The following is a 15,847-nucleotide window of genomic DNA, read 5'->3' as shown; positions in this document are numbered from 1 at the left end:
CGCTCTCCATTATTGACCACCAATTGTGTAATTAAACAACGATGGATTCCACTTATTTATGTACACTGTTACATTTATGTATTCTGAGAATCAACTGTTCCTACACCAAGTGTCAGTTTGCTGTATGTCTTTGTGCACTTTGTTACAATTTTCTGCAATTGCAACATTACTGTATGTGCACTGAAACACTTTTTTGGGCTCTGCCTGAAGCAGCTTTCAACCAGTTAGAAAGTCATCAGTACAGTAAAAAATCTGGTCCAATATGCAGCAAATTTTATGTAGTTCACTAGGCAACAGTATGGAATTATGTTGAATGTCTTCCAGAAATTAATAAGTGTGGCATACATGTGCATACCTTTACCTACTGCCTTCTGGCTCTCATGGACAAACAGGAAAATCTGAATTTTATAAAATTGCCATTTGCAGAATCCCTGTTTATTTCTAAAGAGGACATTTTGTGACATGACACAGTCATTGACCGTGTTGATGATTCTACAATAGGTTGATATGAGTGATCCAGGCTTAGGGGTTGTCTTCTTTGTCTGATCATCTTTTTTTGAAAATGGGAAAGACGTCCACCTTGTTCTAACGGTCTGGGACTCTTTCTTTTGCCTACAACGTATAATAATCTGTGCCTATAAGGGAGCCATGCTCTCCTGCAAAATTGATATAGAATAGTACAGTTTCTTACATCAAGTCCAGTTGCTTTTCCTTTGTTGATGTTTTTAATTGATTTTCTGTTCCACATTCAAAGTACCTGGTATACAAGTATGAAATGCGGATTTCAGACAACAGATGTCCCACCAATGCAGTTTGTGCCATATAGATTTGACACTGCACCATTTTGTTGTTTCAACAAGTGACAGACATGCACGAGTGATAAACTGGAAAAGTCTGCATAGTGTTGTGTTGCTGTGTTCAGTATGTTGAAATTTATACCAAACAAAGAGCACTCATGGAAAGATTTAATTTTTTGTTTTCATTTGAAGAAAACTGCTACTGAATCATACCAGTTACTTTGAGAAGCTTAAGGTGAATATGCTCCATCACAAGATACAAGTGAATGATGGTTTCAGCGTTTCAAAAATGGTGACTTCGATGTTGCAGACAAAAAACATATGAAGATGTGGTATTGGAGGCACTGTTGAAAAAAGAGAATTCACAAACACAAAAACAACTCGCTGACTAGTTTGGTGTTAATCAACAAGCTGTTTCTAGTAGGCTACGAGAGATGGGAAAGATTCAGTAGATTAATAGATGGGTACCACATTAGTTGAACAACGGGCAAATGAAAAAGCACAAAAACGCTTGAGATTTTGCTTTCTTGGTACAAAAGGAAGTCAATTTTGCAATGTATAGTTACATGGGATGAAAAGTGGATTTATTTTGAGAATCCCAAGTGCAAAAGAATCATGGGTAGACCAAGGTACATCATCCACATCGACTGCAAGACCAGATCTCTTTGGCAGAAAGACAATGTTCTGTGTTTGGTGGGACCAGAGGTGTGTCGTCTGTTATGAGTGGTTAATACTAAATGCTGCCAACAACTGACCGGTTTGAACCATTTGCTGCTTGAAAAAGGCCCAGTACAGAAAGAGGCAACACACTCATTTTTCTTCATGACAATGCTCCTTCACATATGGAAAAACGGTTTTCGACACATTGTAAGCACTCAGCTGGGAAGTTCTACTCCATGCTGCTTACTCACCAGACTTGGCTCCTTCCAATTACCACTTGTTTGCATTGATGGGTCACACACTTGCTGAGCAGTGCTTTGGTTCGTACGAAGATGTGAAAAAATGGCTCGATGAATGGTTCATGGCAAAAGGGGAACATTTTTGCTGGTATTCACAAATTGCCCAAAAGATGGGAAAAATGAATAACAAATAATGGAGCATACTTTTAATAAAGCACTATTTATCATTCCTCTGAATTTATTGTGTTTTTTTAGACAAAAAATCATGGGACTTTCACAGTAAAACCTTGTCAGCACACATATTTCTAAACAGTACAATACATCACTCATCAATTTCATTCATTGATACTCCAGAATTTTGTCCCTTGGTATGAATGTTCATTATTGGCAGTTCAAACAATCTCTTTTGCACTTCATAATTCCTTTTAACACCTTCAGCCATTCTCTTATCACGTGTTTGACTAGTTTGGCATTTCACGTTTGTGCCCTTGTAAAACCTCACAAAGAAGAATTATTAGTGGCTGACAGCTGATATGCCTGATAATCCATCAACACATGAATTCTACAGCTTTATAGTCACTGATTCCCTTCCCTGTGATAATGGAACCCAAGAATTCAGTGCTGATAGGTATCCTGATATCTAAGACATTGCCATCACAATTTGGTTATCTAAGTAATTGCTTGAAGTAGTTTGAAAACGACATGCATTGTAAATAAAATGGCAAAAACATGCGTAATCTGAAGTTGTTAAGTGCCCCAGAGTGGCCAATTTTCTTTGGCAATGGATGGGTGCAACGATACAGATGCCAAGTCATATCCTGTTATCGTTACGTTCTATGATACTCCGCAGGGAAAAAGTAGTGAGCACTGTGCTATCCATGCCAGCATTAGTAGGGGACTCAACAGGGCGAAACACAGGTGACCTGATGTTATCACAGCTGCATTCTTACAACTTACCAATTGACAACTGTGTGGCATTCTGCTCTGACAGTGCTCCTGTTATTATACAATAGGACACATAAATGAGGTTGCGACAGTTCTGAAGGAAGTTGAACCGGGTATTGCCATCATAGATTGCATTTGCTAGCGGCTGAAAAAGATGCTGGAAAAGTGCCACTTAAAGTTGATGAGATCCTTTTTATATATTTTATTTCTTAGAGAAGAGTGTCAAAAGAAAACAACACCTTTAGAAATGTCAGAACTTGCACAATAAAGAGGCAAAGAAAATTCTGAAGTGTGTATGTACTAGGTGGTTATTTTTAGGCAGATGTTTGAATACACTCATGCTCATAAATTAAGGATAATTGCAGAATGTGGTGCCACACAACGTGGCACTACACAAAACTGGTATCGATAGCATAGGCACATAGGAAACACACACGACACAGATCTGTAAGTCCATGGTATTGGTGATAAGTTGAGAAAACAGCCCCGAAACACATGTGCTACAAAACACCTGACCTGTTACAGTTCCTCTGTCAAAGACATGCAGGGGTGTACGTGCACCAATCATAATCCCACCCCACACCATCGAACCACGACCTCCATACAGGTTCCTTTCAAGGACATTAAGGGGTTGGCATCTCGTTGCTGTTTCACGCTAGATGAAAATACGGCGAGAATCACTGTTCAGACTATACCTGAACTCGTCCGTGAACATAACCTGGGACCACTGTTCCAATGACCATGTACTGTGTTCTTGACACCAAGCTTTACAGGCTCTCCTGTGACCAGGGGTCAGTGGAATGCACCTTGCAGGTCTCCGGGTGAATAAACCATGTCTGTTCAGTGTCTGTAGACTGTGTGACTAGAGACAACTGTTCCAGTGGCTGCAGTAAGGTCCCAAGCAAGGCTACCTGCAGTACACCGTGGCCACCTGCGGGCACTGATGGTGAGACATCGATCTTCTTGTGGTGGTGTACACTGTGGACATCCTGTACTGTAGCGCCTGGACAGGTTTCCTGTGCTGGAATTGTTGCCATAATCTTGAGCTCACACTTTGTGAAACACAGAGGGCCCATGCTACGACCTGCTGTGTTTGACCAGCCTCCAGTCACCCTAGTATTCTACTCCTCATAACGTCATCAATCTGTGTTCTTTGTGCCATTTTCAGCATGCAGTCACCATTAGTAAGTCTGAAAATGTCTGCACAGTTACTCGCTACACCGTACTCTGACATGCACCAACACACCTCTGCACTTTGCGACGACCATAGGTCAGATGCACCGCATGGTCGTACCTCGAGATGATATAAACCCACAAACCACCCAACAAAGCGTTGTTTCACCATGTATCAGCATTATCCTTAATTTATGAGCATAGACTACTGGACCAGTACGATCCGCTTCTTTCTTTCTTCAAGCAGGAAGTAGTATTATGTACCTAGAACATTTTCACAAGCTTGACAGCTTTCAGAGTGCCTAGAGTTGAACAAAGTGGGTACAAAGAGTATCAGAAGAAGAGAATTCTTGATTCTGCTACTACACATGCTCCTAAAAGAATAGCATATTCTTCCAAATGAGACAAATCAATTCTAAAAAGTAAGACTTTTGCTACAATATGTAAGGAAAAATTGTATATTTTCTTGTTCTCAAACTTGAACAAGACCTTTTGCACTTTCCTTCATGTGACTATTCCTGTATTTGACAAACTGAATGTTGCCCTTCAGACTTCTTCCCCACAAGCTCTTTTCTCATTATAACTACTTATGGATTTGCTAAAGCAGCTGTTCACCATGTTCATTAAGCCAAAAAATTTTCAGAAGCTCCTCATTCCTTGAAGTTGAGTACAACTTGATGCAAAATCAAAGAAGTGATGATGATTTGAGTTTTTGACATTCAAACTTTGAGTACAGTGAATAGATAAATCCCTTTTCTTTTCATCAGTGAGAAACTTTTGTATTATCTGTGATTACATCGTCAAGTTTTCACTCAAGGATGACATGTTAAAGCATGTTCAAGTTGCTAAATTTGACAAAATTTCTTCCATTCATTTTTTCTTGGAAAAGGTTTCTATCATGTTTTGCAAGGAAGAGACTGAAACTACAGATGAGGTGGTGAATAAGCTTCAGAGGCAGTTTACATTTCTTCAGGTAGATGACACTTCAGCATCAAATCAAGATGCTGCAAATGATTCCAGTTGGTCACAAATAGTAAGAATTTGTGGAGCTGATGGACTTCTTCATTGTAATCAGATCTCTAGAGTAGTGCTCTCTATTCTCATCATATCCCACAGCATACAGAATGTGAACATGTTTTCAGCCTTGTGAAGAAAAATAGAAGAGAATTCAGATCATCCATGACCAATAAATCGCTGGAGTCTATTTCTGTTTTGAAGACCACAAGTTCTGGTCCCTGTCATGACAAAACATTTTCTCAAGACTTTTTGCAGGAAGCTAAGAAGGCCACAACTGTGACCTTTAAGTCGAACTAGCATGTGATTGTCAGTGTGTATTGTATTATTTCTTGCCCATATTATGTTAAACAAGTTTTTTTGTGTAAAGCCTTTTTCAACTGCCGCATATATGCTTAATTTATCAACGAAGTCCTATTGTGTATACTCCCAAACAATATTCACCACACCTGCTGCTGTTTAACAGAGATTTCTTCATTTGTTATTTTCATCTGCAAATCATTGGCCTATAATGTAAGTAGATATGATTTCATAGTAGTATCCTGTTGAAATCATGAATTATTGTATTTTGTAACCCAGAAGTATTATTATTTTTGTCAAGTTGGGGTGTGTCCGAAATTGTTAGATTTTTTTGGTCGTACCTTAGTTTTACTGATAACTGTAACACTTTTCAAAAGTGGCAGGTATGGGGATATGACCTCTGTGGCAAGGGGTTAGGATTGGGGAGAGTGGCATAGGGAAGGACTAGAATATTGTGGAGGTTGGGTGGGTGACAGAACACCACTTTAGGAGGGGTGGGAAGGATTTTGAGTCAGATGTCCCTCATTTTAGGGCATGATGATAGTTGATCGTAGCCCTGACGAATGATGTGGTTCAGTGGTTCCAGTCTGGGATGGTAGTGGATGTCGAAGAGGGCACTCTTTGTAGCTGGCTCTTGGAGGTGTTGGGAGGAGTGGGGATGTGTGTGGAAGTGTCGGAAAATGGCACAGGAAGTCTGTTTATGGATTAGATCTGGTTAATAGTGCCTGTTGGTGAAAACATACATGTCTTTGAGAGCATGAACTTTTGCCTGAAGTCATGGGTCACAGTAGTAGTAAAAATCTCTATAAAAATAACCTCAGCATGAAGCGAAATAGCCAGTACTGCAAAAGCTCTGAAGCCCTTGACAACCCCAATTGTGTTAAGTTTGTGTGTCAGTGAAGAACTCCTTGTGACATATTTAGATAACGCCTACTTCTCTTGAAGCTCCCAGTGCTCCGTGTGGACCAGTAGTGAAAATACAGATTCAGACCAAATTGTATTTTGGCAGCAGCCATCTGTACTCCTAAGGAAGTGTCATATTGTTAGATTAATTTGCTCACCTATTTCCAAATATGTATAAAAATATTGTGCACAATGCATCAAAATTACCACCACAAGATATTAATCTAGAACTGCTGTATGCGTGAATCAGTTAATTTTCAAGAAATTGTTTCCTTTCTCATTTAAGATGACACATCTAATATCATTTTGTAAATTATCTATGGATCAGTGTACAAATATCCAATTAACAGAAATCATCATGAATAACAGGAAATTATTTGTGTGTAAAAATATGTTTGTTGTTATCAGAAGAGAGGAAGGTAACTTTGAAAAGCATCTGCTTTTCATATTCAGAAATCTCTTAATTAAATTGCCATACATCCTAAATTTGTCAGTTATATCTGAAATTGTGTACTTGTAGTAGGGAAATTATCATTCAATCAATAAACTTCTAAGCTGAACTCAAAATGTCTTGTGGAGAAGTCCATAGCAACTGAGTTTGATAAATTTTATCTACTCTCCTAGTGCCAATCTTGAAGTCGTCAACAGTGAAGTTCAAACAAATTGTCCTCACCTTACATTCATCCAATTTCTCTAGTAATGTTAAGGTTCACTTCTTTTGCATCAAGACCAAACTTACATCATAGCTCTAATACAGTGCTTCATGTCTCGGAAATTTGACCACTCTACTCTGAGATGCAAGTATGAGCTACGTGTGGAAAACATTCATTTGCATATTGACCAGAATTCAGTGTTAACTTTTTGTAGAGGTTACAGTTTTCTACGTTGAAGTATTATCAGAAAAAAATTGCTCAAATGTCATCTGATATAAATAAGATTACAAAAGTGTATGAAGATTGTGAACTTGTTTTAAATGTTCAAAAATGTAAAGTTATGCTCCTCATAAAATGCAGAAAAGTAGTGTCCTAAGACTACAATGTAAATAACAGTTGGAATCTGTCAGCTCGTACAAATACCTTAGTGTAACATTTGTAGGGATATGAAATGGAACAATCATGTAGGCTCAGCTGTAAGTGAGACTGGTGGCAAACCGCAGTTCACTGACAGGAGAATGGGTAAATGAGGTCAGTCTGCAAGCGAGACTGCTTACAAATCACTTGTGCATTCTATATTAGGATATTGCTCTTTTGTGTGGAACCCATACCACACAGGGCTAACACGGGATACTGAATATATACAAGAGGGGCAGCACAGATTGTCACAACTTTGGTAGATTTGTGAGAGGGCATCTCTGAAATCTTGAAAACTTTATGGGCAAATGATTGAAAATAGACAACAGTTATCACCCAAAATCCTTCTTATGAAGTTTTGAGAACCAGTTTTTGAGCACAGAATCTACAGATACTTTGTATCTCTTTCCTATCACTCATCCAGTGACCTTGAAGATAAGATTAATTTCAGCACACATAGAGGCACTGAAGCAGTCATTTTTTCCATAGTTGGTACACAATTGGAATGAGAAGAAATGTTAAAGTTTAGTACCATGCTAAGTATGCTCTGCTACGTGCCTTACGTTGGTGTGCAGAGTATGGATGTAGATGAAGATTAAAAATGAATGCAGGAGCTAAATGTAATCAGCCATGTTTCTTACGCTGACTCCTGCATAGTTAAAAATCCTCCATCAGCTACAACGTCACATGTCACAACCTTCAAGAAAGCTATTCCAAAGGTGAATGTAGCTAGATACATGAAGGTTTCAGAATATTCCAAGTACAAACGCTAAAATGAGGAGGCAGCTAGTGTTATACCTTGGCCTCTAGGCTGACAAATTTAATGATAGGCTTTGTTGTAGTCCACTAAGTAGGTGTTCCTTTACTTCCATCTCAGTACTGTAATTTCTTCCATTGGATTGTAAGCCTCTACATATTATTTCACTTTCCCTTGGGATGTTAAATGTTTAACGTAGTACCTTTTCTTTAATTTTCACAACTGTGAAGCCTAGTAGTTTGGTCCATTTAAGCAACCAACCAAACAAACAAACAAACAAACTTACCATGTGAGGATACAATACTTCTTTTCCTTTATTGTCTGTTTATTAATTTATACAGCTTGGATTCCACCATGAAACAGTCAGAAGTGGCCGTGGACAGGCGTGACAGGTAACACAAAAAATCTTTAATTAAAACACTGCTAGTGTAGTCAGCGAAGTACATTTTCTTCCTCACTTAATATTTGGCACTGTAGGGCCCAGCAAGTTAACGGCCGAAGGTGCAGACAGGAGAGCTATTTACACATCAAAACATTGACATGACACACACTGTCTCAGCAACAGTGCAGGCTCGGCTGTGGCACAGAGCATCCAGCAGGTGATGTTATTGAGCATAGTGAATAGTCACGGTGCTGCTCAGGATCTGACTTCAAATTACTGGCTGGACTCTGGCAATGGTGTGCAATCCCAAGGAGATGGTGACTGGAGTTGTGTTGGCTACCAGGGCTGGGTACACAGGTGGAGGTCCCTGCTTCACAGCCTGACAGTTTCAGTTTCACAACTCTTTTTGTGAGAAACTGCTTGGCTACCATAGGGCACCAGCCTCTAGCGTTACTTCCTTTCCACGCTGCATGCCTCCATCAGATGGCTTTCTTGGTGCCAACCGTACATGGAGCTGGTTTATGACTGGGCCTCGTGTTTCCACTTCTGATGTATTCTACAACTTTTCTTGAAATAAACACATGGTCCCTATTGTTAGTTTCGACCTGCCACCAATTTTAAAAATTCTCCAGAAGTGCAGATTGTGCAGGGAAGGTCGCCCAGTGTGGTGTGTGCTCCACCTTTGTGACTTTCCCTTTAATACAGTAATACACCCAAAATGCAGCATATAATTACACTGTTGATGCTTGAGCTGGAAACTTCCCCACGCATGCCAAGGAGTATGTGCTCATCATGACCGGAGTGTGGGGACTCCGAGCAACCAATTACCGGCCAGGTAGCTGTTGCTGAGGCTGGGTGGTGCCCATGGGGAGGGCCTCCATTCAGAGTGTGTGGGACCATGATGGATCAACCGCAAACGAAGTGAATGAAGTTATTTCATCAGCTGTCTGTGTGAAAGGATAGTCCTCTTTCAGTGCAGAGAGATATGACACTAAAATGTTCCCTTCCCTGGTTACGCCATGGGAGGAACATGGGGCTATGTGGCAATCAGAGCAATACCCACCACAATACATGGTTTGTACAAGAACTGGTGGTGATTCCTTCTTGGCCACAAAGCCCTTGTTCCTTGTGGACAACTTAGAAAAAAAGTTTGCGGATGTGGCAGCTATCTCTAAAATGTAAAGTAGTTCAGATCTGATCAAAACAGCATCCCCTGCCCAGTTGCGGGCACTGCTTGCTTGTAACAAGCTGGATAATATACCAGTGACTGTAACTCCCCATAACAGTCTAAATTTAGTTCAGGGCATCACTTTCCTCAGAGACCTGCTGTTATAATCTGATGATGAGCTACACACCAACTTGGAACAACATGGTGTACACTTTGTCTGTCATGTACATAGTGGGCCAAAGTACAATATGGTTGCTACCGTTGTCTTCATCTTGGCCTTTGATGGCGATTCATTGCCTGAAAAGGTCAAGGTGATGGTATAACAGTGCTTAAAGTACCTTAAATTTGGGCACATCTCTTCATGTGGCAATGCTAACCCAATCTGTAGAGACTGTGGATGACTGCTGCATGCAGATGCTCCCTGTGCATCTCTGCCCATTTGTATCAAGTGTGGGAAGCACCATTCTCCCTGCTCACCAGATTGCACTCTTTTTCCAGAAAGGAAAGAAAATATAAGAATACAAGATTCTGGAAAAACTGAGTCACCAGGAGGCCAAGAAGTAGTACGAGCAGTTGCACCCAGCATGTCAAATAATGTCATATGCTACAGCTTTGACGATGCCATCCCCCTTTGGCAACGGTACTCCAGACCTTTACACCTCCTACAGTGGGCTCTCAGGGTTGCTCAACCATGCCTGCCCCATGATAGTAGGGTGCTCCTGTCTTCCTGCTGCCCCCACACCTACTTTGGGATCAGTGGCTTCCAATTCACCAGGGACATTGGTCACCACTTCCCAGATGGAGACAAATCACCTTCCTCTAGTTTCCCTCACCAGGAAGTGGTCCCTCAGGACACTTTCTTACAAGGTTTCCAGAGGTCTATAACTGGACATCAGCCAATTGCTGAAGGATCGCAGGGCTTAATGATCATACTCTTTTTCCTGAAAATTATTCAGAGAAGCCCTCGCAATCAAAATCCTCTAAGGAAAGTAAAGATAAGAAAAAGTCCTCCAACAAGATCCTGGCTGTTCCACTCCTGTGGCCCAGGCAGAGATTCTGGCAGCACCTGGGGCCACAACACAACAGGAACCCAGGACCTGTATGTATTGATGCCATAATGCCTCAACCAGTGGCAGCAGGTAACCCTAAGGCATAACCTACCCACTTGGTCCCTTCGTGGTCTCACAGTACATCAATAATATTATTCTCCACTGGAATTGTATTGGTTTTTTCCACAACCTGTCTGAGCTACGACATCTTTTAAGCACATCACCTGCCTTCTGCATTGCCCTTCAGGAGACTTGGTTTCCAGCAACGCAGACCCCCAGCCTTTATTGGATACCGGGGATATTATAAGAATCATGCTGCCAAGACAGGGTGTCAGATGAAATTTGCACATACATTCTAGACACTCTATATAGTGAATCTGTGCCTCTTAAAACTCCATTGGAAGCTGCAGCTGTTCAGGCAGGAGCATTTCAGGATATTACTATCTACAATGTTTACCTCTCTCCCAATGGTGAAGCATCTCAAAACACACTGTTTGCATTGGTTTCTCAGCTCCCCCCCACCTTCCCACATTGTGGGGCAGAACCATAGTCACTGGCTGTGGCAAAGACCTTGAAAATTTACATGGCACACCTTGACCTTTGCCCATTGAATACTGGGACTCCACATACTTCAGTGTGATGCTCGGAACCTTCTCAGTCATAAACCTTTCCATTTGCAGCCCTTGTCTTCTCCTATCCAACCACTGGAGAGTTCATGATTACCAGTGTCGTTGTGACCGTTTTCTGTTCCCCTTTCATTGTCACTCCAGTGGACACCTACCCAGATGGATTCTCAACAGCACTCACTGGGATGCTTTTGCCTCTGCTTTTGACCTTGGTTCCCTGCCACATGGAGATATCAATGTGGCAGTGCAGAATACAACTACAGCCATTCTTTTGGCAGCTGATTTACTGATGCCCTGTTCCCCAGGCCCACTCTAACGGAAGACTATTCCTTCGTGATCCTCGTAAATTGCAGAGGCCATTTGAGATCACAGGCAGGCTCTCCAAAGCCATAAACAGCACCCTTGTATGGAGCACCTTATTGCCTTTAAGCATCTCTGTGCCTGGATCCACCGCCTAATGAAAAGACAAAAGTGGGAATGCTGGGAACGATATGCTTCAACCATTAGACCACATACCTCTCATTCACAAGTTTCGGCTAAGATTAGATGGCTCTATGAATACCAGATACCCACTGGTGTACCTGGTATACTGACCCAGATGCCATCGCCAAACATTTACTATTCTCAAGTGTCATTATCCAAGAACTATAAACTTGACTTTCATGTTCTGCGACAGTGGTTGGAGAAAAAGCAATTATCTTCTACTACACGCCACCTAGAGCCAAGTAATGCTCCATTCAGTTAGTGGGAATTTGTCAGTATCCTTGCACACTGCAATGATGCAGCCCCAGGGCCAGACTGCATCCACAACCAAAAGATCATTCACTTACCAGTGGACTGTTAGCATCATATCCTTGCCAGCTTTAACCACATCTTGAGTGAGGGCGAGTTCCCATCACTGTGACAAGAAAGCATCATTGTTCCAGTACTGAAAAACCAGGTAATTACTCTCTATAGATGAACAGTTATAACCCAATAAGTCTCATCAACATTCTCCATAAGTTGCTTGAACACATGATGAGCTGGCAGCTGTGTTGGCTCCTTAAGTGTTGATGTCTTCTTGCTCGCTTGTTGGTCTGCCAGTGCGATGCCATGACCCTGAGGAATAAGTAGTTCCAGCACTGGAGTGCTGCTCCTACCTACATTGGGTGGTGTGGTTGTGGATGTCTTGATGTGGTGGTTGCCTTGACAGTTGGACTTTGGGGATCATTGGGTTAACCATGGTAGCTGTGTCAGTCAATGTGTCTTGGGAGGCACCATAGTCTCCAGATCTTCTGGCTCTGTATCACAGTGGTTTTCACCAAGGTCGTTCCACTACTTATGACCTGGTTTACCTGCCTGATGTCATCCTCTTATAGCCATCTTCTTCAACTTGCAAAAGGCTTTTTACACCACTTGGCAACACCACATCCTTTCTGTCTTAAGTGGGTGGGGTCTCCTGGATCTGCTCCCAATTTTTATTCACGTTCAAGTTGGTGCTTGCCACGCTACCCTCCTCCTCTCTCTAGTAGCCATCAATGGTGTAGCAGCAACTGTGGGGTCCTCAGTATCACCCTCCTTGTGTGATGATGATGTTTGCTTGTACTATTCTTCCTCTAGTGAGGGTGTCACTGAACGTCGACTGCCGGCCGAAGTGGCCGCGCGGTTCTGGCGCTGCAGTCTGGAACCGCGAGACCGCTACGGTCGCAGGTTCGAATCCTGCCTCGGGCATGGATGTGTGTGATGTCCTTAGGTTAGTTAGGTTTAACTAGTTCTAAGTTCTAGGGGACTAATGACCTCAGCAGTTGAGTCCCATAGTGCTCAGAGCCATTTGAACGTCGACTGTAACGCGCCATATGAAAGGTGCAGGCATGGCTCCTGACACACAGCTTTCGATTTTCCTCCACCAAGACTAGTGTCTTGCACTTTTGTCAACATCATACCATTCACTCATAACTAGAACTTTACCTCGATGACAAACTACTCAATGTGACAAAGACTTATCATTGTTTACGATTGGTCTTTGATTCTCGGTTGACTCAGATTCCCCATCTTTGCTAGCTTAAGCGAAAATGCTGGCTGCACCTTAATAAACTTTGCTACCTGAGTAACACGAGCAGGAGTGCAGATCACACTATCCTTCTGCAGCTTTACAATGCCCTGATGCAATCGCACCTCGATTATTGGAGTCTGGGTTTACAGTTTGGCTTCACCTTCAGCATTGCAGATACCGGATCTGATACACCACTGTGGGGCTCAACTTGTGCCAGGAGTCTTTTGAACTAGCCCTGTGAACAGCTTACCAGTGGAGACTGGGGCCCGTCCATTACTGATCAGGCACCAACAACAGCTTGTAAATTATGCTACCGATGTTCACAGTCGGCTAAGCATCTGAACTACCATCTTCTCTTTCCAGACATGGTAATCCATGTCCCGCAACATCAGCTCCAATCAGGGATTACACTTGCAGTCTGTACCTGGTCTATCAACTCTGAACTTCAGTTGTTTCCTCTTCCATCTCTCCTCTGAAACCACTCCTGTACACCTCCATGGTGCATCCCTCAACCACAGTTTTGTCTTGACCTATCACAAGGTCCAAAAGACTTGGTGCGTCCCGAGGCCCTTGGCTGTCAGTTGTTTTCCATCCTTGGTGAATCCCAGGGTTCAGAAGTTGTCTACACGGATGGTTCGATGTTTACTGGTCATGTAGACTTCGCTTATACTCATGTGGCACATACTGAACTGTTCTTCTTGCCAGATGGCTGTAATGTTTTCACTGTGGAGTTGGTAACCATCTCTTGTGCTCTTGATCACATCCACTTCTGCTCTGGTGAGTCCTTTATCATCTGAGGCGACTACTAGGGCAGTTGGCAAGTTCTCGATCGGTGCTATCCTTGCCGCCCCTCAGTCATTGCTATTCAGGATACCCAGTACCCCTAGAACAGTGTGGACGCTCAGTGATATTCGCCTGGACCCGGGTCACATCGGGATCCCAGAAAACGAACTCGTCAATAGCCTGGCCCTACTGGCTTACAGTAAACTGACTCTAGAGATCAGTATTCTGGAAACAGAACTCTGATTGGTATTACGCCATAAAGCTCTAGGTGCTTGGAGTACTGAAGTCTCATTTTGACTTCAACAAACAAATTACACATGATAAAGGAGACTATGAACCTATGGAGGTCCTCCATGCAGGCATCGTGCAGGGACTCTAGTGTCCTTTGCCATCTCCAAACTGGCCATACTTGGCTGGCTCATGGTCCTCCCCTCCTTAGTGAGTACCCACCCCACTGTTGTTGTTGCACTCATTTGATGGCACTCCACATTTTGCTGGACTGTCCCAATCTAGTTGCCCTGCGGCAGACTCTTGATATCCTCGACTCGATACCCCTGGTGTTAGGAGACGATGCCCCATCGGCCGACTTAGTTTTACGTCTTATTCGTTAAGCAGGCTTTTACCACTCTCTTTAAGGGAGAGACCCTTCACCTTATCAGCCCATTGAGGGATTGGCAGAACAGTGTTGCCTCCTCTGCCCAGACCGAGCTGCAGCTGTCTGGGCTTGATTGTCAGCCCAGTCCTCACCCTACCTGATCTTTTACCTTTCACTCTTGCCGCCCCCCCCCTGTCTTATGTGATCTGATAGACTTGTTCCTCTTTTGTCTCTCTGTGCTTCTCTTATCCTGTTCATGTTGCATAGTGAATAGACCCGATGCTGCCCAGAATCTGACTTCAAATTACTGGCTGGACTCTGGCAATGGTGAACAATCCCAAGGAGGTGGTGACTGGAACAGTGTTGGCTACCAGGGCTGGGTACACAGGTGGAGGTCCCTCCTTCATATCCTAACAGCAGCAGAGTTATGACAGTTGTGCAGACGGACACAGACTGGGTGCCACTCACTCCCCAGCACACCAAACACACTGACCATCTGCTACAGCAGCGGCGGGAAGGATCAGGGACGGAAGGGTGAAGGGATGTGGGACAAGTGACTCGCAGGCAGGCCAATACTTGCAACAGCTGTGCTGTCTGGGAGCCCGCAGCTGCTCATACCGCACCTCATGGCGCACAAAACACAGGGGGAGCGACTGATACAAACAATCCACTCCAACGCGCACAGCCGTTGCAAAACCAAAGTTTAGCGGCTAACGACTCCCAAAGGCTGTTCGTCACTGTGAAGGAAGAATATTCGTCATCAACACCTCTCCCTTCTGCGCCGCAACTGCCTTGTTTTTACGTATTTTACAATAAATTCCTGTTTCCTCGTCCTACCTTTCACCGAGGGCGGTTGTGCAATCCAGCGATCCAGATGTAGATTTCCCGAATCGCATAAATCAGGTAGCAGAAGGTATCCTCAAAGGGGACACTTCATCACAGTCGTCAAATTCGAGCGCACTCTAGCATCTACCATACTTGTTATTAGTTTTATGCTGTTTTTCCACTTTAAATCACTTCGTACGTACATTCTAGACCGCTTCTAGTAATTGTCGTGCAATCATGTGATCATAAAATAAAGCATCTTTCTGCCATACATTACAGTCTTTTATGTTTAGGGTTATCTACCAATCCCTGCACGAAACATCGATCCTCAGCAGCTATTCCTGCATTCGCTACAATTTTAGAGCATTGCTGCTTCACCATATACAACCGTATCATCCGCGAAAAGCTTCATGGAACTTCTTACTTTGTCAACTGCGGCATTTACATATGTTGTGAGAAGTAATGGTCATATAGCACTTCCTTGGGGTACGCCTGAAGATTGCTCTGCATTGTCAATGCCATGATGTCT

The 15,847-nt window shown here is 42.9% G+C and overlaps 1 protein-coding gene across 1 annotated transcript in view; it reads left to right on the top strand.

The window, feature by feature from the left end:
* The window catches only part of LOC126226731 (DNA-dependent protein kinase catalytic subunit-like), a 563,510-nt gene that overhangs the window by 521,273 nt on the left and 26,390 nt on the right, over window positions 1-15,847 (top strand). The window lies entirely within an intron of this gene.

The sequence above is a fragment of the Schistocerca nitens genome, chromosome 1 (assembly GCF_023898315.1).
Source record: "Schistocerca nitens isolate TAMUIC-IGC-003100 chromosome 1, iqSchNite1.1, whole genome shotgun sequence".
Classification (NCBI taxonomy): Eukaryota; Metazoa; Arthropoda; class Insecta; order Orthoptera; family Acrididae; genus Schistocerca; species Schistocerca nitens.
This window is presented reverse-complemented; position numbering and strand designations above follow the sequence as displayed.